The sequence below is a fragment of the Perna viridis genome, chromosome 7 (assembly GCF_037379345.1).
Source record: "Perna viridis isolate PV_CMFRI_1.1 ecotype Kerala chromosome 7, ASM3737934v1, whole genome shotgun sequence".
NCBI classification, from domain to species: Eukaryota; Metazoa; Mollusca; class Bivalvia; order Mytilida; family Mytilidae; genus Perna; species Perna viridis.
Genome location: NC_142451.1, coordinates 180,303 through 205,883, shown reverse-complemented (window position 1 = coordinate 205,883; position 25,581 = coordinate 180,303). Strand labels below are relative to the sequence as shown.

Below are 25,581 nucleotides of genomic sequence, written 5' to 3'. Positions count from 1 at the left end.
CCTAATTTAATATTTGATACATAGCATCTATGCCCCACCCACCCCCCCCAAAAAAAAAAAAAAACTTTGAGATAAAGGATACAACAGACCTTGACCTACAGTTAGAAATCGATGTATGATCAGATTCTAAAATTACAGTTATTTAAATGGTTGAAAATTTTACCATTATTTCTTTTCTCAGCTCTTCGCTTCACACAAAATTACTAGAAGATTTTTGTTGTTTATTTTCTAGTGATATTTAACTGAACTTTTTAGTGCCACCTGGGGATAGAACTACTTTGATTTGTGTATGACTACAATTAAGGCAAAGTCTTCTTTCTCCTTCTGATGTTATTTTTTAGTGTAACAGAAATGGCCAAATAATTTGGATTGACAAATTAATTCACTTTAAGACATTAGAGTTAAATAACTTTGAGGCCTATCGAAGGACTAACTGAAAACACTGCCATTGGTATTTGACCACTTATTGGTCAATTTGCTCAAATTTCTTTGTTGAAAATAGGGTAACTTTGCTAAGGGTTTAAAAAAAAAACGTGGATGGATTTTGGTAAGTGTTGTTCAAAAGTAAAGGTAAAAGATAGGGGAATGGCAACATATATTTTTTCAATTTATTTAAAATAAGTGGAATACAAATACTTTCAACTATTATCATTACACAATTATCAAGTATCATGATACTTGCGAGAAACATACTTTAAATTATATAAATAACCCCATTCCCTCAAAGTGTTGTAATACTTTAAACAAATGCTACTACCAATTAATTTAATGTTAATTCCAGTAAGTAGTTAAAACTATCACGAAAGAAACTAGAGGCTCAAGAGAGCCTGAATCGCTCACCTGGTTAACCATTTCCTTATTTGAAAAACTTGAGGAATGAGACAGGCTAAGTTAAAATCAACTAAATTGTCAAATGCAGGAAATGCTTTTCATAGCATTTTCATGGCCTGAACCAGAATTTTGCTAAAGGCAACATTTTTTTTTTTTTTTTCAAAAACCCGTCTTAATCCGAACGGTCAATTTGTGTGGGATACCCTAAGGAACATGTATGCTAACTGTCATTGAATTCTGTAAAATGGATTTTGAGAAGCAGATTTTCAAAGTTGCATATGCGAAAATATAAAAAAAAACTGTTTCAGGGGCCGTATGACCAATCGTTTTGAAAATTTTGGTCATAGGTCTGTCTCATAATGCTAAACAATATTACCCAGACAGAAATTTGCTAAAGGCAACGATTTTTGAGTTATTTGCAAACAATTGCCATCTGAACCTATGTTCTATTTTTAGTAACGGCGGCAATGTTTTTTCATGAATCAACAATTCCAACAACCATTTTGTGTGGAATACCCTAAGAAACATAAATGCCAAATTTCATTGAATTCTGTCCAATAGATTTTGAATAGATTTTCAAAGTTGCACATACAAAAAATCAAAAAAAAAATCTGTTTCCGGGGCTGTAACTCCTACATCAGTTGACCAATCATTTTGAAAATTTTGGCATAGGTCCATCTCATGATGCTGAACAATTTTATTTGTGCCAGATATTTGCTAAAGGCAACGATTTTTGAGTTGTTTGCAAAAAACTGCAATCTGACCCCTATGTTCTATTTTTAGTAACAGCAGCCATGTTTTTTCAATGATCAAAAATCCCAACGATCATTTTGTGCAAAACACCCTAAGGAATAATCATGCAAAGTTTAAAACCTGTCAGTTTAGTAGTTTCAGAGGAGAAGATATTTTAAAATTTGTCCACGACGACGACGGACCCCAAGTGAGCTAAAAAGCATCGTTATAGAAATATCCTTATTGTGACATGAATCGCCATTCATACAGAAGTTTGAAGGTACCAGAAGTTCAGCAGTTTTTTTTCCACACTCATTTGTAATATGCAATCTATCAAAATTTCATATTCTATGTATTTTCTAAAATAAAATAAACCTATTTTTTTTAAACTTCTATCCTTAAAAATCTGAGAGAAAAATGCTCATTACAAACTGTGTCAGTATACCAATCTGTTATTCCAAAGTTCTTCTTCCTTTCATTTGAACAGGGTACGTGACTGATCAACCTAATGCCGGAAAATAAATGCTATTTTTCCTCCATTCGCCTGGGTGAACAAATAGGAAAAGTGTTTTTTTTTTTTTCAAAAAGTACATCCATTTTATGACACAAATAAATATTTACAAAGGTCTAATACTATAGTTTGACCCTTGTCTGGGAATATTACAATCACTGAACACATCAAGGAAGACAGCTTTTTTCCCTCCTGAAAAAAAGAAATAAATTCAATGCAGTTCAATCCATAAATAACGAAAACTGAACAAAATAAAACCATATTACTTATGGCTGTCATGAACTTGTAGTGAATCCATCTGCACAATGAATACTTATTTGTACAAAATGCCAATAGTTTTTCTTTCTTTTTTCTTCTTCCCTGAATTGACTTTTTATGAGCAACTGAGCGGGTGTTGCTAGAAAAACAGAGGATCCTTACCATATCAGTGCACTATGGTTATGCTTCCAGTTTTTGTGGAGTCTTAGATGCTTATTTACTTCTGTTTTACCTTGCATGTACAGTAGTCCCACTCTTGAGAGAACAACCCATTTGCAACATAAAAGAGGCTTTACAAAAGGGGTGGTCTCTATAAAGGAATTGATCTGAAAATCAAAATGGCTGAAAATATATACAAAATGTTCCTTATGTAACAGATTTGCTTTTCTTTTGTAGGACCTTTATGTATAATCCAGATAATGTCTGTTACATGTTTTATGAATATTAAAATGCCTTTTATTATCTGTTTAAAATGCAAGTATGACACATTAAAATATAACAATGTATTTAAACATAAGATGCATTCATTAAAAGAACTTGAACGTGTACATTGTATCAGATTTACTTTGAAAAATGAACTGATGTCAGACTGTTTTCATAATTAAAATGTTCTCCTTTTTCCAAATAATATTTTGAATTTGCATTTTACACACCTTAAAATCTGCCGCCAGCTTCCTCAAACTGTGACCCTTTTCAGTTAATTTAATGACTTTAACTTTGTTTTCGAGTGTCAACACTTTCATTTTTTTTTTAAAAATGTCATCTTTGTTTACCAATTGTGCAATCACAGAAGTGTAACTTTAACCTTTCAGGTCAAACTATTGAACATCCGGTCTCAAACTTCTGGTTTATCATTGTTATCAAAGTTGTCAATAAACAACAGCATGGTTGTTTTTGAGAGGACAAAGGATATTTTTGGCCGAAAAAAGGTGGCCTTCAAAAAGGGGTTAATTAGTATATAAAAGAGTTAATGCAAGAGAAATATGGCCAGGAGAAAGGAGTGGTCTTTCAAATGAGGGGCCCTAGAAAGGGGGACTGCTGTATAATATTTCAGTGATTTTTTATTCTTGGTTGTGTGTCAGTTATCCATGCCTGTCTTTGTCTCTGAATTACATTCTTTTAGTTTCCACTATAATCCTTGAACTCTCTCATCATTAGTTTGATAAAGAAGTGTATTTCTTATAAAAAACATATCCCCAATACATAAACAAAACTGTAAAATTTACTTATTTTATTCATCTCTTGCTTTCTAACCTACTAGGTAAATTAAGCAATGAAAAACACATTTTTTACTAAAATGCAGTTCTTTTTTCTGGAAAAGTAGAAAATCAACATTTTAACTACACAATTTGATTGTGCTTTATATGCTAACAAATAAAAATGCTTACAAAAATCTCTTAAGAATGTTATTTTCAAACAGTTTCCAAATACATAAACCTATGGTGCTGCTGCAGGGCACAGTTGTTCAGTTTAACCTAAACAACCTGGCAACTGACATCTATCATTGATTGCTTGATCCTATAAAAAACAGATAATTACTTTTAATACATGAAATAAAACACAATTTGCCAAAATTATACCACAATACTTGAAATTCTATGCATTATGCTATGCAAATTAGGCCTCAGACTGAATCATGAACAATTTATGGTTTACTGCAAGAAATATCACTAAAGTATGATAAAAGAAGATATTCCAGACCTGTCAACAACTACAATATTCGTCATAATAGAAATTTGCATTAAAATTGTTCTACAACATGGCAAACATGAATAAATTTGATATTAAGTGACCAAAATCCTCAAAAATATATATTATTTTTAGAAAAAATATCAATTAAGAATAGCAAAAATGCATTAGGTGAGTGATTTTTACTTTCAAATGTAAGTGTGCACACATACACAGAAAAATTCTATATCAGCCCAAACACAAAAATATGTTTGTTTGCTGTTTCTCAACCCAATGATTTAAAGCTTAGGTCAGTAGGTAGGAAAAAACAAATTCTTCTATTGAAATTATCAGAGAGGAAGAAATGCATAAGGAATGTAACATAAGTGAGGTAATTAGTTAGTCTCGTATCCATGATGATTTATTATTATTTTATCCATAATTTTATGTTGCTTATGATGTTATATAAAAAGTGTGTATCAATTATATCATTGATATGTTAATTTGTAATTATATTGTAATGATCAATATCTTGAATTATGATACATGTACAACTTTCATGCATATAGAATGTTTCAAGAAATTTGATTTTAACTTAAAAAACCTAGACCAATCCACAAAGATTGGGAAACTGTCAAACCTTAAAGTCAAAAGCACATGTTTTCTACTTTCACTTTGGTGGTGTTGTGCTGCAGTACTCCTTATCAACTGGACACACCTCCTCTTTCCTGTCTTTGAATCTGTATATAAAAATCACACATTTTATCTACTTGGATACATCTTTAAATATGGCTAAAATTCAAGTTAAAAATTACATGCAGCTGTTTAAAAAAAAAAAACATAAAAGGAACTCTGACTATTTTATTAGCCTCCATGTTTTGACGTAGACCCGCTCAAGAATATCAATACAATACTTGTACCTATTACTACAGGCAAAGTTTGCGATAAATTTTTTAAAAAAATCTTGAGTAAATGTGATATGTTTTGAAATACCTTACAAGTTTTTTTTATAACTTCCATGGGAAATAAGGTTGTAGCCGACAAAGAAGTTGGTTTGTTAAGGGCAAAATTTGGCCTCAAAAACAAAGTCTACATGAAGAAACTCTAATACCGTTTCTCAAGCTCTTTAATGTGTTCTATAGTTGATTTGATTGGTTTATGGTAATAATTTGAACATATAAGCCCTTCAAACTTGACCGAGATTGGAAAAATCTGTTAAAAAGGCTGGAAAACACCAAATTTTGTGTAGTTTATTACTCTTTGAACAATGGCCACATGCATGTTGAATCTCTTGCTTCATATATTTTGTGTATAATTGTCAGTTGCAACTCGTGTAAAAATATCTTGAGTCAACAGATGTGTGGCAACTTCCGCTCCACACAAAAATCACCGTAAAAATTGCAGAAATGTTCAAGGTTTTTGTAGAAGTCTCATAAATGCACACTGTTATTTCTGGAATAGAATCATAAATCTTGTCAAAAACATCTTAAATTCAGTGTTTGCCACCATTTTACTATACTGCTATTACTTAGAAATCAGATAATCAAATTTTCAAAAAAGCCCAAATTAAGAGGCAAAAAAGGGTCCTTACCAAACATTCTCCTTTATAGGTATAAATTCTGAAAAAAAAACTCCCATTACTTTCTATGCTTAGCCATCACAAAATCAACACCCATATTTTTTTACCATTCAAAACCTGGATTTTTCATATATTGTTTAGATAAAAAGATATATAGTTTCATCTTATGCCGCTGTCAAACTATATGGTCATGCAGAACTTTTTGGCAATTCACATGGCTTGTTTGTAAACAATGTATTTCAGCACTGTGTTTCTATACAGGACATCCCTATTCTTTAGATCTTTGGTGAAAAAAAATATTTCAGTTCTTGAAAAAAAAAAAATAAAAATTACTAGAAAAATGAAAGTACTGTAAGAAAAAAGTTCAAACCAAGCAGTGTTATTCAATGGTCTAAGTTCTGGCACTCATTTCCTTACCTCAAATTTTTCTCCCCAAAATGGGCAGTGCTTGTTGATCTCATGAATATTTAGTGGTTTTATACCTATAAGGGAACAAATTCCATCAAACCTAAATATTTTTCAGTAAATTACTCATTTTTATATTCAAAGACCAAATATTATGCTTTATTTAGTATCTTGCCTCCACTTGTGGCCAGAGTAAATTTTATATTATTCAGCAAAACTTTCAGGGGTTGAACATTTTTTTGGGAAGACCCGAGCCCTGGACTTTTTCATCTTTTGTACACTAAGCCCGAACAATGTTATGTCAAGTCCCAATCAATATAAATGCAATTTTGTTATCTGATATTCTTATGTATAATTCTAGGTTTGCAGGGAAGAAGACACAGTGTCAATTGATTCCATCTCCACATCTGATGCCTTGTCATCAGCTTTCCATTTCTGCATTTTTTTTAACCGTGAAATTATAATTGAGCAACGATCTTATCCTCAAAAAATTTTCAACAAAATTTGATCTTTATCATTCCAGCGCTTGATTAATAAAATTTGTAGCATGTCAAAAAATGTGTCTGATCAAGCGCAGTTGTGATTCAGACTTGAGAATGACTAATCAATAGATCGATCTAGTAAATACCCATTCTAAAAATAAAGTTATTACTATTTATAGGTCAGGGAATAGATCAAGAAACATGGTCCAAATAATGACAACGAAATCTTTCAAAAATTAGTTCTATTTTTTTTAGATTTGCCATGCCCGACAGACTTATTTCATTGAAAAACGACAAGTCCTGAGGTGCATTTTTTTTAGTCCTGGGCATCGGGCTTTAGGAATTTTCAACCCCTGACTTTTCAATTTAAAAAAAATTCTGTTGATTTCTTGAAGAAAACCACTTAACCAAAAAAAAAGGCACAAGAATATCTGGTAATGATAATCAAATATTGTTTCTAGAATTTTACAATGTAATTTCATGACAAAATTTTAAAAAAGGGACACTATGCTGTTCACTTGAAAAAATACAAGTTTAGGAATGGAAACACACCCCACAATAAAGGGCTTACACATACAAATTCTGAAGTATATGAAATACAAGTGACTAATTTTGTGAAACTAACACTGGATGAATATGATCTTGTGACTAAATCTCCAACAAGCAAACATTCAACAGAAATTCCAGTCTCCATGACATCTGTGCAGTTGTTGTGTACAAATCAGGCAGCTAAGACTGAAGTGGAAAATGTGCTGAGAATAAAATCAAGACTGCACAAGACAAATCTTTACATTAATCTAACTAAATAAGTTATTCAGAAGTACTTTGATATATGAAAGCCATATTTATACATGTAAAAAAAGAAAGTTTTTCAATACATGTAAAATAGAGAGTTTTGGAGTTTTTCAAATGTCTATGGTAGAACACATGAAAATAGCCCCCCCCCCCCAATTTTTTTTTTGAAATCCTTAAAAACAAGAGAAACCTACATAAAACTTTTATTTTTATTCACTGTCAAGAAATACAGTTATGAAATTACTATAAAAAGTAGATATGGAAAACAGAAATATGAGCATATGATGTAAATGGTGCATGATAAAAAAAAATAATGAAAACAAGGGAGGTAATTAAATAGACCATTTTTCAACTGATTGATTATATGAAAAATAAATCCTTTCTAAAATTGAATTAGAAGGAAATTTATAGTAAAAACTTTTATTTGTGCCTACAGATCTGAAAGAAAGACAAATAGAACTGTAACAATAGGAAAAAATAGTGACATGTAGAATAAAGTATTTAGGGAGCACATACAAATGTCACCGAAGTAAAAAGGTTACTTAGACAGGATTTATTGAAAGAACAGAAATGCGATTCAGCTTGAACAGAAGTGGCAAAGTGTACTAAGTGCAAATACAAATCAAAAACCTTTAACTTGTACGAAGACGTTGAAAGCAACAAGCATGGTCGTCGTGCAGCCAAAATACATGTAAATGTAGGCAGGCAAGTGGGTCTTCAACACACACCAATAGGTACATCAAGTTACCATCAAGTTTGTATGGCATCAAATATCCCCCCTCCATCTGTATCAGGTATGCAGTATAGATCAAATTAAGTGGCTAAAATAACAGAAAAGAAAAATGAAGACATGAAAATGCAGAGAGAAAAGGTAAAAAGGGTGAAAAGACTACATGGCTAGGATCCTAAGACAAAAAATGTCCAGGCCGATGGAATCTATATCAGCAGAATATATTAAGGTATTGGAAAAACGCCATTCCAACTAGCAACACAGTCTAACTTCTCTGTAACTGACAATGAAACATTCAAACATTATGTTGTAGCCACAATTCAAAAATCAAAGCTGTGCTCATAAAAAAGAAAAAGCATACAGTAAACCAGAGGCTCACGTGAGCCTGTATCGCTCATCTGGTTTAATTACTTGCTAAATATTTCATATAATTTTGCGTAAATTTACAAGGAATTTTCCTTAGATGAAGATTTTCTTGCAATTTAAAGCATTGGTAAACAGGAATTATTGCATGGGACAGGTTGGAAAGGGGACATAATGCATAGTTTGCAACCCCAACATACTAAAATCCGGAACCAGGCCTTTAAAAATGCAGAAATTGCCATTGTTTTGCGGAATCCATGAAATTTCTGCAAAACACAGCGTTTCTTAGCCTCCAACATGATTACTTTGCTAAAACACTAATCTTATTAAACTAGGCATTTCACATCCAGTTTTGTATGGAAATATAGTTTACAAGGCACATAAATGCAAACAATGTCCATCAAATCTTAAGAATTATTTAAATAGACTGATTCATAAAGGATATAAATTCGACATTGTTGTCAGATCATTAAATCTTGTATTTGTAGGAAAAAATATTGATACTCTTATTAGATCATTACATTATAACTTAATCATTCATATTTTAGCATTTTAGTCATTGCACAACTTCTTGCTAGACCAACATAGTCTATGATGTTGCAGTTCTAAATCCTTTGGAAGTTTTGTAACTGATATTTTTTGTGTTGGGAGGCTTGAAGATTTGTCATCCTTATTTGTGTCCTGAGCTTGCTTTCAGTAACTGTGAGCATTCATTGTTTATACCTCATTTGTTTGTCTTCTATGTTATTGTTAATAATTGTTGAGGTACTTTTCTAATGAATTGGATGTATTTCAGGTTGATTTTTACTGTGTGTCTAACTTTGTATTTATTTTAGCCTTTGACCATATAGAGGGGGAGGGTTTGGATCCAACAAAACTAGTTTAACCCCGCTGCATATTGTTTGCGCCTGTCCCAAGGCAGGAAATATAGTCACTGGCATGTAGTTGTCTTTTTTTAAAACATTTTAGTTTCTTACCATAAATGATAAACTGATATAGTATTGAGGAAGGGCCGGACCTTTTTCGGGATGCTGGGATCAAAGGTTTTTAAGCTCAGGATTTCGGGATTTCTGAGAATTAAGCCCGGGATTTCCGGAAATAAATCCACCGGGAATCGGGATTTTAGCAGTTTTTAAGTTCCTTTGTTGTTTGGGATTTCGGGATTTAGTAAAAATAAAGTCGGGATTCCGGGATCAGACCCCCTCCAGCCCCCCCTCAGTATTGTGTTCACTGATTTATCCACTTTGTTTTTATTGGGGCAATTTAGAGCTTGCTACATGGAGGAAATTTCCCACTTGTTGAAGATCATGTGGCGACCTCTAGATGTATATTTTCTCGAGCGGAAACTTTGGTTAAGTTAAGATCCACAGTGGCAGCCATTTTGAAATGGCAAAAGAATCACAAGCTTTCATCTCCTCATGCCAACGATCATTTGTTTCCAGTTTTGTTTCATTTGGTCAAGCGGTTTCCGAGAAAAAGATTTTTACATGTTTTTCTCATAGGGTCCAATGTTAAAGTAAGATCCTCAGTGGCGGCCATTTTGAATTTCCGATTGGCACCAAAATCACAAACTTACATCCCTTCATAAAAGTGAACATTTGTGTCAAGTTTTGTTTAATTTGGTCAAGCGGTTTCCGAGAAGAAGATTTTTACATGTTTTTCCCATAGGGTCCAATGTTAAACTAAGATCCTCGGTGGCGGCCATCTTGAATTTCTGATCGCCACCAAAATCACAAACTTTCATCCCCTCATACCAGTGAACATTTAATAGTGTCAAGTTTTGTTTAATTTGGTCAAGTGGTTTCCGAGAAGAAGATGTTTACATGTTTTTCCCATAGGGTCCAATGTTAAACTAAGATCCTCGGTGGCGGCCATTTTGAATTTCCGATTGGCACCAAAATCACAAACTTTCATTCGATCATATCAGTGAACATTTGTGTCAAGTTTTGTTTAATTTGATCAAGTGGTTTCCGAGAAGAAGATTTTTACATGTTTCTCCCTTAGGGTCCAATGTTAAACTAAGATCCTCGGTGGCGGCCATCTTGAATTTCCGATCGGCACCAAAATTACAAACTTTCATCCCCTCATACCAGTGAACATTTGTGTTAAGTTTGGTTTTATTTGGCCCTGTGGTTTCAGAGAAGAAGATTGAAATGTAAAAGTTTACGGACGGACGACGGACGCCAAGTGATGGCAAAAGCTCACATGGCCTTTGGCCAAGTGAGCTAAAAACTAAATTAACATGCAAGACAGTATTGGAAATGAACAAGCCTGGGCAAGAACTGCGAGATGGGTTTGAGCTTAATGAAGTAACCACAGATCCAGACAGTAGTGCATATAATGCTGCAGAAAGCATGGTCAACAAAGGTCTTACTTCAACTGAACCAGTACATTACCTCAACAAAAGACCCATGTCAGCCAACCATAGGAAGTATGTGACAAATCTGTCAAGTGTGTGTGATATAATGCCAGCTCGCTTGAAAACCCCCCCAAAAAAACACCTCCATGGGCTGTTTGCTTCTGACATAGCAGCAAGGTGACAAGCAGAATACATGACACTACAAAATTCCTGATGGGGCTCTATCAAAACTATCATATGTTACTGATGCCATAGTATCATAGTGAACTGTTCCTGTGGTAACCATTCAAAATGTTAACTTTATTTATTTGCATGTTCAAAAATTAAGAAATCTAAGACTTGGATTGAAAAAAATGCTTACTTAAAGCAGGGAAATTTTGAAATTGAATCAAATGAGAAGTCCAAACATGTTTTACAACAAATTATAAACTACCGCCTAGATAAAGTGATGCTTGCTACATATAAGTTGAGCCCCTTAATCACGCTATTAGAAGTACTGTACCAGCAAATATAAACTATGCGAGAAATTTTTCCAGTTGAATCCATACGCCAATCCATAAAGTCAACAAGGGCACTGGCAACTCTATCATCAGACTGTGTGTAGTCTGATCAAATCAGGGTCAACAGTGGCCAAGTCACTGAAAACCAGAGGCTCCTAGGAGCCTGAATCGCTCACCTGGTTGAATTTTGCCTTTCAAGGGCAATAAATTAAACAAGAAATTCCCCAACAATTTTGACTCAAGAAAACTTTGATAGGACTTATCATAAGTATCATTTCAGCAAATGAAAGTTAAAATCTATCATAGTTTTCAAGACATTGGCTGAAAACTGAAAAAATAAAAACCTGTCATTTTCCCCTGTCAAGGGCAATAACTCTTATAAGGAGGCATCTAACAACTCTTATGCCTGAAGACTTTTGTAGTCCTACAAATAAGGATCGTATCATATTTTGAAAGAATTTGGCTAAACCTAATGGTTTTGGAGATATATGTGAAAAACTACTGTCTAACCCCTTTGTTCTATTTTTATTAACGTGGACCATTTTTTTTATGGATCAAAAATCCCCACATCAGTTCTATGCAGGATACCCCAAAGAACACTCATTAGAAGTTGGGTACCAATTGGTCAAGCAGTGTCAAAGGAGAAGATTTTTTAAAGAAATAACATTAAAAATAGGAAAAAACATTGAAAAAGAGCAATAACTCCAACATGGCTTATCATATGAAAATGAAATTTTTTTAAATCAGCTAAACCTACAGTTTTGGAGATATTTGCAAAAAACTACTGTCTGACCCCTATTTTCTATTTTTAGTAACGGAGGCCTTTTTTTTTTGATGGATCAAAAATCCCCACTTCAATTCTATGCAGGATACCCCAAAGAATATTCATACAAAGTTTGGTACCAATTGGTCAAGTAGTGTGAGAGGAGAAGAGTTTTGAAAAATTGTTTAACGACGACGGACAAGTACGACGGACTCCAAGTGATGGCAATAGCACATATGGCCTTTGGCCAGGCGAGCTAAAAATGGCACTTTGAAGATATGGGTTCCCAGAAAACACACCTATACTAGCTGAAACTGACACACAATACAAAAAAATTCTTGTCACCATAGAACAACACAGTTTCAGCCTTCTACCCAAACTAGAAGCTCACTAGCAGAAATGTAACAGTAAAGAAGAAACTTATAGTTTCATGATGCCTCCAAGTGATGGCAATAGCACATATGGCCTTTGGCCAGGCGAGCTAAAAATGGCACTTTGAAGATATGGGTTCCCAGAAAACACACCTATACTAGCTGAAACTGACACACAATCCAAAAAAAATTCTTGTCACCATAGAACAACACAGTTTCAGCATTCTACCCAAGCTAGAAGCTCACTAGCAGAAATGTAACAGTAAAGAAGAAACTTATAGTTTCATGATGCAAACATACTTTGTAAGACAGCAAGCAATCTAAGATCACTTGGACGAGATCCAGAGTGCCCAGGCTATCCTGGTAACTGTTCAGCCAACATGAAATGGAGTGCTACAATAGGCAATGAAGAGAGGTATTTTGAAATACTGGGTGATATGCTAAATGACCATTTATATTTGGACAATTAACAACAGATGGTGATAGTCATACGTTCAGAGGATTTAGCCGGAAACAAGAAGAAAATTTAATTATCATACCTGAGAACCGTCGCAACACCAGATACTTAGCCAAATCACAAATGCGAGACTGTGACAATGCTAAATTTAATGAAATGATGCTACAGTTTGTAACTAAAACAGATTGCACAATGCTAAAAAAAAAAAAACGATTTGCTTTTGACTTAAGCAACAGCTGCACAAAGGGTTCAACTTCGCTCTTAGTCTTAGGGAGTTTGCAAGAGATATGAACAAACTTGTAAACAGATTTAGCTATGCAACAGATAGTATCATTGCGTGTTATACAAGACATTGTTTAGAAAAGTACAAATCATACTCCTATGTATGTAAAGGTACTGAGCAAGATCACTGGGGCAAAGACTTTATGCCAGATGTGGAAGCAAAATGCTTGTACATGACAGAGGATGATAAGAGACTTGGGTGTAATATAATCAACATTAGATTTGGTCGGACAAACTTCGTTAAGACTCGTTTTGGGACAGTGACACTTAAGTGTGAGGCTGTAAACCGAGGCTATGGAAAGTCAGATCCAAAAGAATCCACTCACCTGAGGATCTGTTCTGCTCCTATTAATTCAAACTACTGTCTGACTACAAGTGCAAGCAGGATTAATCATGGACTAGGGGAATCTTGCCACTTCCGACAAATTTGTATCCAGTCACCAAGCTGAAAAGACAAAATGAGAAATATGAATATGATAAACAAAAGACACAAAAAATGAAAAAAAGTTAAGAATTGTTTCTACAATCAGGAATTTTACAACTTATGACTCAATACTGGATGAGCCTGGAACATATAAACAAGAGGCTCCCAGGAGCCAAAATCCCTCATCTGTTTAAATTTTTGCTTTCAAAGGCAATAACTGTAACAAAATGGTGTTGGACAAGTATGACTCCATGAAGACTTTGTTAGGGCATATCATGAGGATCATTTCGTCAATCAAAAGTTTCATTCTATCTATTATAGTTTTCAAGATATTATCATATTTTTTTTTAATTCAAACTCATATTAAGTATTTACATTTCATGTCATTTAAAGACATACAATTTGTGTTATTACTAAGAGCACTGAAGATGAAATGTGTAGATTTCAGATATTTAATATCACAAATCTACATGTATTTACCATATTTGACTGCACAAGGCAAACAATAAGGGCATCTTGCCATATTTGACTGCACAAGGCAAACAATAAGGGCATCTTGCCATATTTGACTGCACAAGGCAAACAATAAGGGCATCATGTTAATATAGTATTAATGTATGGCTTTTTCTGTATTGGCCCTGTTACATGCCCGAGGTATTAATAATGGCCATTACAGCCATCCGAGGCTATTAATAAAAAGGGCATATTACAGGGCCAATATGGAAAAAGCTTTGCATTGATACTTTTTTTAACCAACTTTATATCTATTACTGAAACATATGATTTCACCTTAATTTGAAATAAGTCTGTATCTCGATGAATCAAATATTTATGAAAATAAATCATGATGGTGTTGTTTCTAATAATCCCCCCCCCCAAAAAAAAAAAAAAAAAAGAAAATAATAATTAATCTCTAGTACAAGATTAAACATACCTAATAATTCAATATACTCAGTTCCAGTACCATCTTTCAACAACTTTAAATCTCCTAATCTAATTACATGTAATTGAATTAGATCACTCTTACTTAAAGTTGTCACTTATTAAAGGTAAGAAAAACTATTAATGCATGGCTGTGATTTCCTAGTGACCGGCTGTAGGAATTTCCAAATCGTAACTACCAGTTGTAAATGATGGGCATTTCTATACATTTTATGTTGGATAATAAAATTCTATAAAACTTTTAAAGTTTGGACAAACAGAGAAGACAAGCAATAGTTAGAATTGCAAACTAATTCTTGGTCTATTTATTAACAATTGACATTATTTCTATCTTACATCTACTCCACATGATTTTTCATTGATACATGTAGGAATTAATACACATTTGTACATATATGTAAATAAACTAAACTGGTCATTGTGCCCTGTACAAGTAATACAAATGTACACTCTCCCTTGCATAACTACTATTTATCCTGTCACATAATATGTGTCTGAACAAGGTTTAATTTAATATATTTACATGTATCTTCATATGTAGACTGCTCTATTTAGGTTACAGACCACCAATTCAACCAATGAGCATTTGGAACGTACGCAAAAATAGTTCTACGCAGAAATTACCCCTGTTCCTCATAGTGCTGTGAAAATAGTTCTCATCTCATTTAAAAAATTTAAACAGTTTCTGAAAGGAAAACCATTTCTGTACATTTTATAGGCGCATTTTGCTTCTTGTGATGTGAAGCCTAATCTCCATAATGATTTCTAAATATACCCCTATCTTGTGAAAACACTGGGATTTCCCATGCTATTTATAGACACTTCACTTCCGGTGACCAGTACTGCACTGCAAGCCAGCTAACCCCACATGCCATTCAGAGGATTGTGAGCTGGCATATGTAGAATCATGCTGATATATAGTCCTCTGCAGGTTAAAGTTAAGGTAAAGTCCAGAGAAGCCATTGAATATTGTGAAATTAGCATAGAAGCCTATGTGAAGTGGAATTAGTGGTTTTTAGCCTCTACTGTTATTGGATGAATATATATATAATAAGGTTAAGATTACGTTTTGTAAAAATAAATTCATCTTTTCTGATAGTTTTCAAGCCTTTTCCTATTTTTTTTTACTTACATTTATTTCAAACAGTGAATGTGATTTTTAAAAACTTCAGGAAACACATGGATGTATGTACAGGTACGTGTATCTCCGTTGTTCCACTGTTGCTGTTGTCAAGAACCTACCTCGCCTTGGAAAAAAATATAACTCCAAATGTATTATCCACATCAAAGCATAGCTTTTCCATGATAGGAAAGGCAATCATTGTCTTATTTGCAGCTGTCAGCTGTGTCTGAATTTTGTTTATGTTACATGATATGTGTAAAATATTCCCATCATCCATCGAGAACTGTAATAGGATACAAGAGCACAATTATTCGTAATGCATTTTCCATAGGGTACCTATGTAGTTTGAAAATTAATTTCAACAAAACCACACAAATTAGCAGAAAATGGGTTTCAGTTCCTAAAACTAGAAAAGCATACTTTTTATTTGCACAAAAAAAAAGTATATGGTCATGCGGCAAAAGTTGATCGAAATTTCAGTTGTTATGGACTCTTGAAAATTCAGCACAAAATACACTGGAAAAAAATGAAGCACCTAGATTTCATTTATGAGAAATCATTTCAACCCTATAACAAATTATTAATTATTACCAAAATAAAATCAATCATAAATGGGTAAGTTTTGAAATGAAAATAAATTTCAAGCCATATCCAACCAATCAGGTACCACCTTGTATTCAGTACTCAGTACCATGTTGGAGTAAAAAAGTTCCCGGTAGAATGTAAACAAATAATTGCGCATTTGTATCCTATCAAAACATGAAGCGGTTAAGAATCAGTACTCAAGTTCGCATTTATAAAGCACATCTTAACACAAGTACAGAAACCAAGTTAGGTGAAAATCCGTTAAAGTTTAGTCGAGATATTCCCTTTTTAGGTTGGAGTGCGAGTTTGCGGCCAGTGCTGAAAAATTTCCACAGAAAGCAAAAATCAAAAATTAAAAATGGAAAATTTCTTGTTAAAATATCTTAGAAATTATTCTCACTTATGTTTTCCAACACTTTAAGCAATACTCCTTTTATGCATGTACAAGTTGAAATCTAAATTTATTAAAGGTAGAATCTACCCTTTTAATAGTAAAAATACAAAAAAAAATGGAAAAAAGGTTCAAAACTTTCTAAATTAAGTGAAATGAAGATCCACTTTCTAACTTTATCATGTAATTTTTAATCGTTGGTGATAAGAGGTACCAGAATGACAGCAACAAATTTTGCTTGTCATCATAATAACTATAGAAGAGCCATGAGATCATCAAATGGCATCTTTGAAGAATTTTATATGTTTGAAGGGGGGCACCTGTTGTTTATCCTGTAAACAGTGCAAAGACTGAACTTTTCACATCAACCTGTACTGCAAAACAAGTGTATAAAATAAACTTGCATCAGAGCACATCAACACTTATCAATGCTAAATTAACAGAGTCAACATTTCAAATTTATAAAATGTCAGGATTCAAAAAAGGAAATAAATACACATTTAAATCTGGGAATTTACCTCACAAAAAAGCAAGGACTACACTTTCAACAGTGAAAAGTGACTTAGAAACACCTAAATACATTAGACTTACAAGGAAAACTCATGAACTGGTTGTTAATGATCCATACACTGATCCTGAGGAGAAGGCAGAGCGGTCCAGTTGTGCGGCCAAGTTACTGCGACCAAAATCTAAATCTGTTCCTGTTGCTAGGAAATCTAAGAAAGGAGCTAAAAAAAAAGGTAGGACATGTAATAATAAATAACGTAATTAACTTACAATCAAACAGCTTATTAATGTAGATTAAAAAAAAAAAATAAACAATATATGCCATATGTGCACAATTTTCAAACTATTTAGATTTTCCTTAAAACTTGCTAATTTATTTCCAAGAACACAAATTCTTGCACTTTGTATAGTAATTAACCTTTATTTAAGTTATAAAGTAGGAAAAAATCAACTAGATATCAGCCAAATGTACATAAATGCTCCATTAAAAAAAAATATTAAAATTAAGGGGGAGATAACTGTAAATTGCATTTGAATATAGAAATAACTTTAGTGTTAGTAGGACATAAAATATGGTTTCTTCTCTTATTTTCAGGTTGAATTCTGATTCCCACAGAGTGCTGTGCCTTTACAAGTCAGAAAACATGTGGAATTGCGCATTTAGAGAGCATATGATGAAAAGTCCAGACTGTGATGGTATTTTACTATACGATTTGGACAAAGAAGAAAAAAGAGGTTTCTCATCAAGATTTCGACTTATTTGCGCATCGTTTAAATACTTTTCGAAGATGTATACACAGTATGAGGAACTTGAAACCGGCAGACCGGGTAGAAAACCCTCAAAACTAACAACTGGTGTACTAGTTGGCCTGAGTCAGACTCCAATTTGTCCTACAAGCTTGTGCAAAATCTTTCTAAGTGGCAATATCTCAACTCCAGCAGCCTCTAGCCTGCAAAGAAGGACAAATAAAGTATATAAAAACATTGTACAAGTTGTAAAAAAAGATATGAAAAGAAGAAGGGAAGAATTAGTTGAAATAAACCGCCTCCGAGGAAAGAAAAATCCAAGATGTATTAGTGTTCAAATGGATGGCATGTACAGCAACAGACCAAACCCAGGAATTGGACGCACACCGTTCCAACAAGCTAATCAGCTGAAAATGTAACAAAAAAACATAAAATTGTTAATTTGGTTGACAAAAATAAGCTCTGTTCAGAGCATTCTTCACTAGATATTGATTTTTGACTAAGGCCAACTCCAGTCTGAATGTACTGATGAATGCAGTGCTAATATTCCAATGGTGAAGAGCATTGGTGATGAATATGCATGGGCCAGGGAGTGCCTTGAAGACCTTTTAAAAGACAACATAGAAGTAGACTATTTAGTTACTGACCCAGACAGTTCAGCTTACAGAGCTGCAGTTGATTTGTATGAGGAGGGAAAATCAAAAACTGAGCCTCAGCATTTCATTGATACCAGGCATTTGTCGGAAAATATGCGGAAAAGTGTGGAAAAAGACAAAAGTCTCCTAAAAATCATGCCAGCACGGACACAAAAGCAATGCCAAAAGCTACTGAATAACTTTGCAACAGACTTAACTGAAAGGTGCAATTCTGAAGTTGCTGTATGTACTAAGCAATTCGGAGGAAATTTTAAAAGAGTTAAATCAAAGATGTCTCATACAGTTGATGCAGTTATACGGTGCTACATGGGAAAACATGACTTATGCAAGAAACATTCTTTTGTATGTGGCAAGAGTGAGTGGCTCAAGAAGAGAAGTCTACTACCAAAGACATTCAAAATCATGCATACCCATGAAAACATGGATTTTATTTGTATCGCAGTAAATAAGTGCCTCGGACCAAAAGCACTTGAGAAGACCAGGCTTAATATGAACACTAACTTTGTCGAGGGTGTGAATCATAACATAAGGCGTTCCTTACCTTCAAATGTAATGTACAAAAAGAACTATTCTGGAAGGGCACACTCAGCCATCCATAGTGTAAATCTTGGTCCAGGTGAATCCATCCTTGAGTTGTGTAGTGCCTTACACTGTGACATTCCAGTTGGGAGTACAGCTTACCAGGCTCTAAAAAGTGTGCAGAAATTAGACATTTTACAAAAGCAGCATAAGCAAACAATGGAATACAAGAAATATAGAGGTGAAAAACGTGAAAAACTGTACAAACTCAGGGATGTCATTAGAAGCCAGCAGCCGGCAAAAATCGCCGCCTACTCTTTCAAACGTCGCCGGCTACTTTCGTACCCCACAAAAATAAAATTCATGAAATATTCTTCAAGACCCTCTTTATATAATATACTGACAATATTCATCCACAAATATTAAAGATTGCACTTGAATGACGCATCGGTGTGACTTTAATGTATTGTTCGGTTGCTAAAATAAATAGTCCGCGTTTTTTCCCTGTTTCTAAATATAGACTTTCTTATTTTTACTGAACTAAAAATACTTCGTTTCCGGTCAGCAAAAAGCAACATGTCGGGCCGTAAAAGGTCAAAGCCTGTGACACAGGGACAATCATCTATTTGTAGTTTTTTGTCACCAGGGCCAGCTAAGGCCAAAAAGACAGACAGTGACAATGGTAGATATAAATTAACAATCATATTATTGATGATATTTAATATCTTATTTTAATTCGATAAAATACTAGCAAGGTCATTGGGTATGACAAGTGCCATTTTTGTCAAAACAAAATTTTCAACAAGACTGGATCGATTGATGGTTCAAGCGTGTAATGAGAGAAAAGATTGATATGGGAGTGGTTAATTATGCTAGTTAGCAAAACAATTTAGAAAAAAAAAATAATTAAAAGCTCAAATTATTTATAATTACTTTGTTGTCACTTGTCTTAAGTGGAAAAAAGAAGGGTCTATGCAATGGGGAACTTTTCAATAATAAACAATTTGTTCAAAATTTTAAAAAAATATCACATTTTTTAGGCTTAACAAACAGAAACTTGTATAAAAATTGTAATCTTATTGTCCTGTACAATGGCCCAGGAGAGCCCTAGAATGCAGGATATTGCACCATTTACCCCAGAGCTTACGGGGGCCGCTCGCGGCCCCCGGACCCCCTGCCATAATGGGCGGGTTCGCCACCTACTTTATCTAATTAGCCAGCTACTTAAAAACTTAGTGACATCACTGAAACTGTATGAAAAATTAAGTGAAATTATTGCGTATGAGAAAAACTCGCTACTGAAAAGTGAAAAAGAACAGAAACCTTCTTCTCGAAACAAACACACAGACCATTCCTACAGTGTAAAAAAAAGAAAAGGAGAATTTCTGTTAGAAAATAGTTTTTATATTAATAAAATGAAATATTAAACAATATGGTTTGTGTGATTTTGAGCAGAGGCCTTGACTTTTGCAGTGAATTCTCTCCTGGTTAAACTCATGTTGTTATATGGCTATGTGGTCTGGCTTGACACACAGTTTCTCATGGCAGATATGGCTGCACTCTTTGTCATTAAAAGATTTTTGAAAATCATCCCTTGTGATCCTATGCCTTATCATGTAGGAAAGCATGTGTGCAGTCTCCCTTTTGCCCTCTCGATCAGGCCATTTCACTACTAGGACCCCATAACCTGACTTGGACTTCCGTGCCCCTATCCATTCAATGCATCCCTTCTCATTGCCCATTAAAATAGCCTTTTTGAAAAACTTTTTCTCAATATCAGCCCAAAAAGCATCAATTTTGAAAAAAAAAAGAATGATCAAAGTCACCACAGAGTTTGCAGGAAAGCTAAGCACCAAAAAACAGTGATGAAGAAAAAAAGTGAATTTGATAGTAAACATTCTCTATGGGATACAAGAACGCAATATTAGTAATGCATTTTCCATAGGGTACCTATGTAGTTTGAAAATTAATTTCATGTAGTGTATGAACCACAACATATCAATGCAAGTATGATGGCATTCGATTGTTTTCTTGTAAAAAAAATGCCATCCCTTTAATACTGTCCTATCATTCTGACATCTGGAAAATCAATGAAGCGTTCTTCTCCTTAGCAAAAAATCCCTATCACTATCAGTATCTTAACACCCTTGCGTTTTAACATTGCCTAGAGAAAAAGAGGCAATGGAAATTAAGATAACCATAATCCATATTGGAGGGCTTGGCCTCAGGTCACCAAGAGGCTTATCTCTAAATCAATCCTTTAGCTAATATGGTCCACATACAAAATTAGTCCATATTTCCTCTGACCCTGCAACTCTCCTCTTTTTCATTTGGATATTGATATGTAGGGTTGGGTCAGAACGATGTGTTATACAAAAAATTGGAGATTCAGCGGTACCACAGAGTACAGCCCTTCAACCGCTTGCAATGACTTTCAAGTTGAAATTGTGCATGTCACACCTACCTAGTTCGTGGATCGTTATGGTGTATCCATCTGCACCATGAAAACTGATTTATTCAACGGGTCATAGTTTTCCTTTCCTCTTTTGTCTACCCAGACTTGACTTTTTATGAGCAACTCCGCAGGTGTTTCTAGAAAAGCAGAGGACGCTTACCCTACCGGTGCACCTGGTCCATGCTCCCAAGTTTTAGTGGAGTCCGAGTTTTTCACTTGCTTTTGTTACTTAGTATGTATGATTTTAGTTACTCTATCAGTGTGAGAAACCATTTTTCCCCAACTTGCCATTCTGGCTAGTGGAATACTGATCTTGCTAGTCAAATATAAATTCAACTACCCACATTTTCTTTTTTTTTCTGTACTATCATCTTTTTTCTCTTGGATTTGACTATCTCCTGTCTTTCTGCAACTATCTTTTCATTTGTTTTTAAATTTATCAAAAACTTTTCCATTTTCGAATATACCCTCCCATTTAAGTTTTTCAAGTACTTTACAGTAACAAAATAAGTACTCCATTTCTTGTTCATTTTTATTTTAGCAATAAACAACTAATTTGCAAGGTAACAAATCTTAAATTACCAAGATAATTTCGTTTAAATACTAATACGAGATCAGGACCGTCACCTAGGTTTTGGCGCATCCCATTTACCAGAAATTAAAATGGCAGATCGTAAACAATGCTTTACAAGTCAATAAAATTGTGCATATCATGCCAAAATTCACTTGAAATATTCAAGCTAAACTTCTTAAAATGAAGGGAACATATTTATAATGTATGATGTTAAGGGATGTTTTACTAAGTAACCTGTTGGCTGGTTAACTTTCCTTGGACCTTGCCAATCAATTGATGGTCGCCAAATTGACGAGTGTAAGCAAATGAGAACTCGCCAAAATACACATCTACTCGTATTTGGCGAGCGGTTGTTTTCCACACTGCTCTATGTTCTTTGTTGTGAATGTCTGTTTTCCATATCTAGTCTTTGTCCCTAGATTACATTCTTTTTATTACCAATATAACCTTGGTTCCCTTGATTACTCTTTGATTCTGGAATCATTTTCCTGTATGCTAATACCAAATTAACTATACTCGGCGTCACATAAATAACATACTGTTAAAATTTGAATAAAAATATTTTCTTCGACTTTATTGACACCAACCGTCGTTTAAATTGTCTTAAATGACTTGCTCATTCGTTTAGCCAAACAGCTTCTCAAAAACAAGTCGCTTATTAGCTTAAATCATGCGTAACAAATCCTTACGGGAAAATCCCATACTAATATCCGCCATGTTGGTTTTTACGGGACGATTTGTTTACAAACGAAGTGCGTAAGTTCCCGTCGAACTCCGGTGACAATCGTCTGCTTGATCAACTTCTCGGTATTATACGTTGTTCGCGTAAAATAAATCCGAGATATCCGAAATAACGCCGAATTGCATTCTGTGTTCTTCGGTTTTTGGACAAACCATTTAGACGTAAACAACATCTCCTAGCAACCCGATCACTGTAAACATGGCCGACTTTTTACAATGTAAATATTGCCACCTAGAATTAAAATCTGACCGGAATTTAACGATTCAATGTTTAGGGAGAAGCCGTTTGGCTAAACGAATGAGCAAGTCATTTAAGACAATTTAAACGACGGTAAGTGTCAATAAAGTCGTAGAAAATATTTTTATTCAAATTTTAACAGTATGTTATTTATGTGACGCCGACTATACAAGAATTACATTATGGAAGGAACAGAGCAGAAACGATTTTTAAGACTGGAATCTAACAGAATATTTCAAAATTCCACAGAAAACTCACGTGTGTACTACCCTTCCGTTCCAAAAGTAACATGCTCTCTTTTACGGTTCAAAAATTTTAAAACATTTTAAATGTCAACAAAACAGGGTCTCAAATGGAAAATGATCAAAACTTCAAAAAAAAAAAAAGGTAATTTTTGTAGCAAATTTGGTATCAGCATACAGGAAAATGATCCTGGAATCAAACTAGGTAGATATGACATGCACAATTTCAACTTGATTCTTGAAAGTTGTTACAAATACAAGCAGTTGAAGGGCGGTACTCCGCGGTACCGCTGTTTCTCCAACTTTTTGTATGGCACATCATTCTGACCCCAACCCGACATATCAATATCCAAATAAAAAGAAGAGGGTTGCAGTGTCAGAGGAAATTTGGACCAATACAAAATGACCTGAAATGTTTTTAAAATGGACGTCCTTGTTTTGAATGTAGGTTAGTGAGATCTTACCGCTGATGAATCTGCGAGAGCGGTGTACATTTTGTAAGTCAGCAAAAATTACACTATGACGATTTCAAAAGTTGTACAGAGCTTATATTTCCTGTTTGATTTATCGACTTTAAATAAGGTTTACTTGACTTGATTACCTGCCTGTACTGCCATTACACATTCAAATCGTCTCGGGTCTTAATTATCCTCAATTATGAAAAGGTCCGATAAATTCCTTATAGCAAAAGGATGGTTACCTGTTTGGAATGACTTATGTTCGGATAACAGTCAGAAAAAAAAAACGCATATGGGTGTGGCTATCGTTCGAGGTTCTGTTGTGGAACATTCAAGTCCCAAATAATCGTAGAATTTTTCATGAGAAAATTTTGCTCTTCAATCCTTTGAATAAGTGTCTTTCTTTATTGAAATGGTGGTAAAATCTCAACGAAAATGCTGCTGTTGATAATGTATTACACTTACCCTAAAAATGAACCTCTTTTTCTGGTTCCCCCAACATATCCATGTTTCAAAACAACTTTTTTCACTTGAGTATTATATAATAAGGGCGAAATTTGATGGGGAGAATTTTTTTTTCATCAAATTAAACTTAAAATACAACTGACCAATCGATTGACCAGCAAAAAATTACACTATATAACCTCCGATATTAAAAAAATGCCTCATAACTTAATCAATATTTTCGACCAAACAAATTCTACTAACGTCGGAAAATATCGTATTCGCCCAAAACGGCCAGGGCGCATATATATATATATATATATATATATATATATATATATATATATAAATTGCATGAGAAAAATACTCCGTCGGTAATATCATAATCAGGGTGTTTACTGTATACCAAATAATTGTTGATTTTTGTTGTGACTTGCCTTAATGTTGAAGAGTAATCATGAGAACCAAAGTTAAAACGGTAATCAAAAGAACGTAATCCAGGGACAAAGACCAGACATGGAAAACAGACATACACAACAAAGAACATAAAGTAACTAAAATCATACATTCAATGTAACAAAAGCAAATGAGCAACTCGGACTCCACTAAAAACGGGGAGCATGGACCAGGTGCACCGGTAGGGTAAGCGTCCTCTGCTTTTCTAGAAACACCCGCCGAGTTGCTCATAAAAAATCAAGTCCGGGGTAGACAAACGAGGAAAGGAAAACTATGACGCGTTGAATAAATCAGTTTTCATTGTGCTGATGGATACACCATAACGATCCACGAGTTCATGATGACGACGACCATTAAACTTCTGTAGTGATGACTTCAATCTTGTATCAACATAACCCTGTTCCAGAAGCCTATTTGTTAGAGTTCTAGCGCGATACAAAAAGTCTGCGTAGTTTCGGCAAGCTCTGGCATAACGTATGAGTTGTGATATGAACACTCCATACGCAGGAGCCGAAGGGATGTTGCCACAAATGAAAGGAAAGTTGACAATTCTGAATGAAAAGTCATCACGTTTGTCGAAAAGTTTGGTCAATAGTTTTCCTTTACCATCGATTTGTAAGTGTAGGTCAAGATATGAGGCTGACTTCACAATGTCTGTAGTATCCTTTATCTCAAGTTCTTTTTGGTAGATGCGATGTATCAAATCCCCGAAATTAGGGTTGTTTAAAGATAAAACGTCATCTATATAGCGGAAACTGAGATTGAAGGATCTAGCCAAACGATATTCTTTCTTTTTGATCAGATCAGCTATAAAGTCAGCCTCATATGAGGGAAGGAATAGGTCAGCAAGTTAATGAACACAATTTGTTCCCATTGGAATGCTGACCGTTTTTTGAAAAACACGTCCACCACACTGGACAAATATGATGTCGATTAAAAATTCCAGCAATTTGTAAACATCTTCCCCTGTATATTTGGAAGATGATTTGGAAT

The 25,581-nt window shown here is 34.2% G+C and overlaps 1 protein-coding gene and 1 long non-coding RNA gene across 23 annotated transcripts in view; one reads left to right on the top strand and one right to left on the bottom strand.

Moving 5' to 3' along the window:
- LOC148610844 (uncharacterized) overlaps window positions 1-25,581 on the top strand; it is a 109,046-nt gene that overhangs the window by 73,464 nt on the left and 10,001 nt on the right. The window lies entirely within an intron of this gene.
- On the bottom strand, window positions 595-24,066 carry LOC148610845 (uncharacterized). Of its 14 annotated transcripts, none has more exons than XR_015923979.1 (11): window positions 23,832-24,066; window positions 19,003-19,148; window positions 17,838-18,008; window positions 17,143-17,279; window positions 15,585-15,699; window positions 13,413-13,531; window positions 7,892-8,082; window positions 7,092-7,201; window positions 4,641-4,740; window positions 3,721-3,850; window positions 595-2,266 (listed from the first exon to the last, which is right to left on the bottom strand). It is a non-coding gene; the product is annotated as an uncharacterized LOC148610845 (long non-coding RNA). The 14 variants fall into 14 exon arrangements; XR_015923980.1 differs by having other exon boundaries at window positions 17,855-18,008; XR_015923978.1 differs by having other exon boundaries at window positions 17,909-18,008; window positions 23,832-24,063.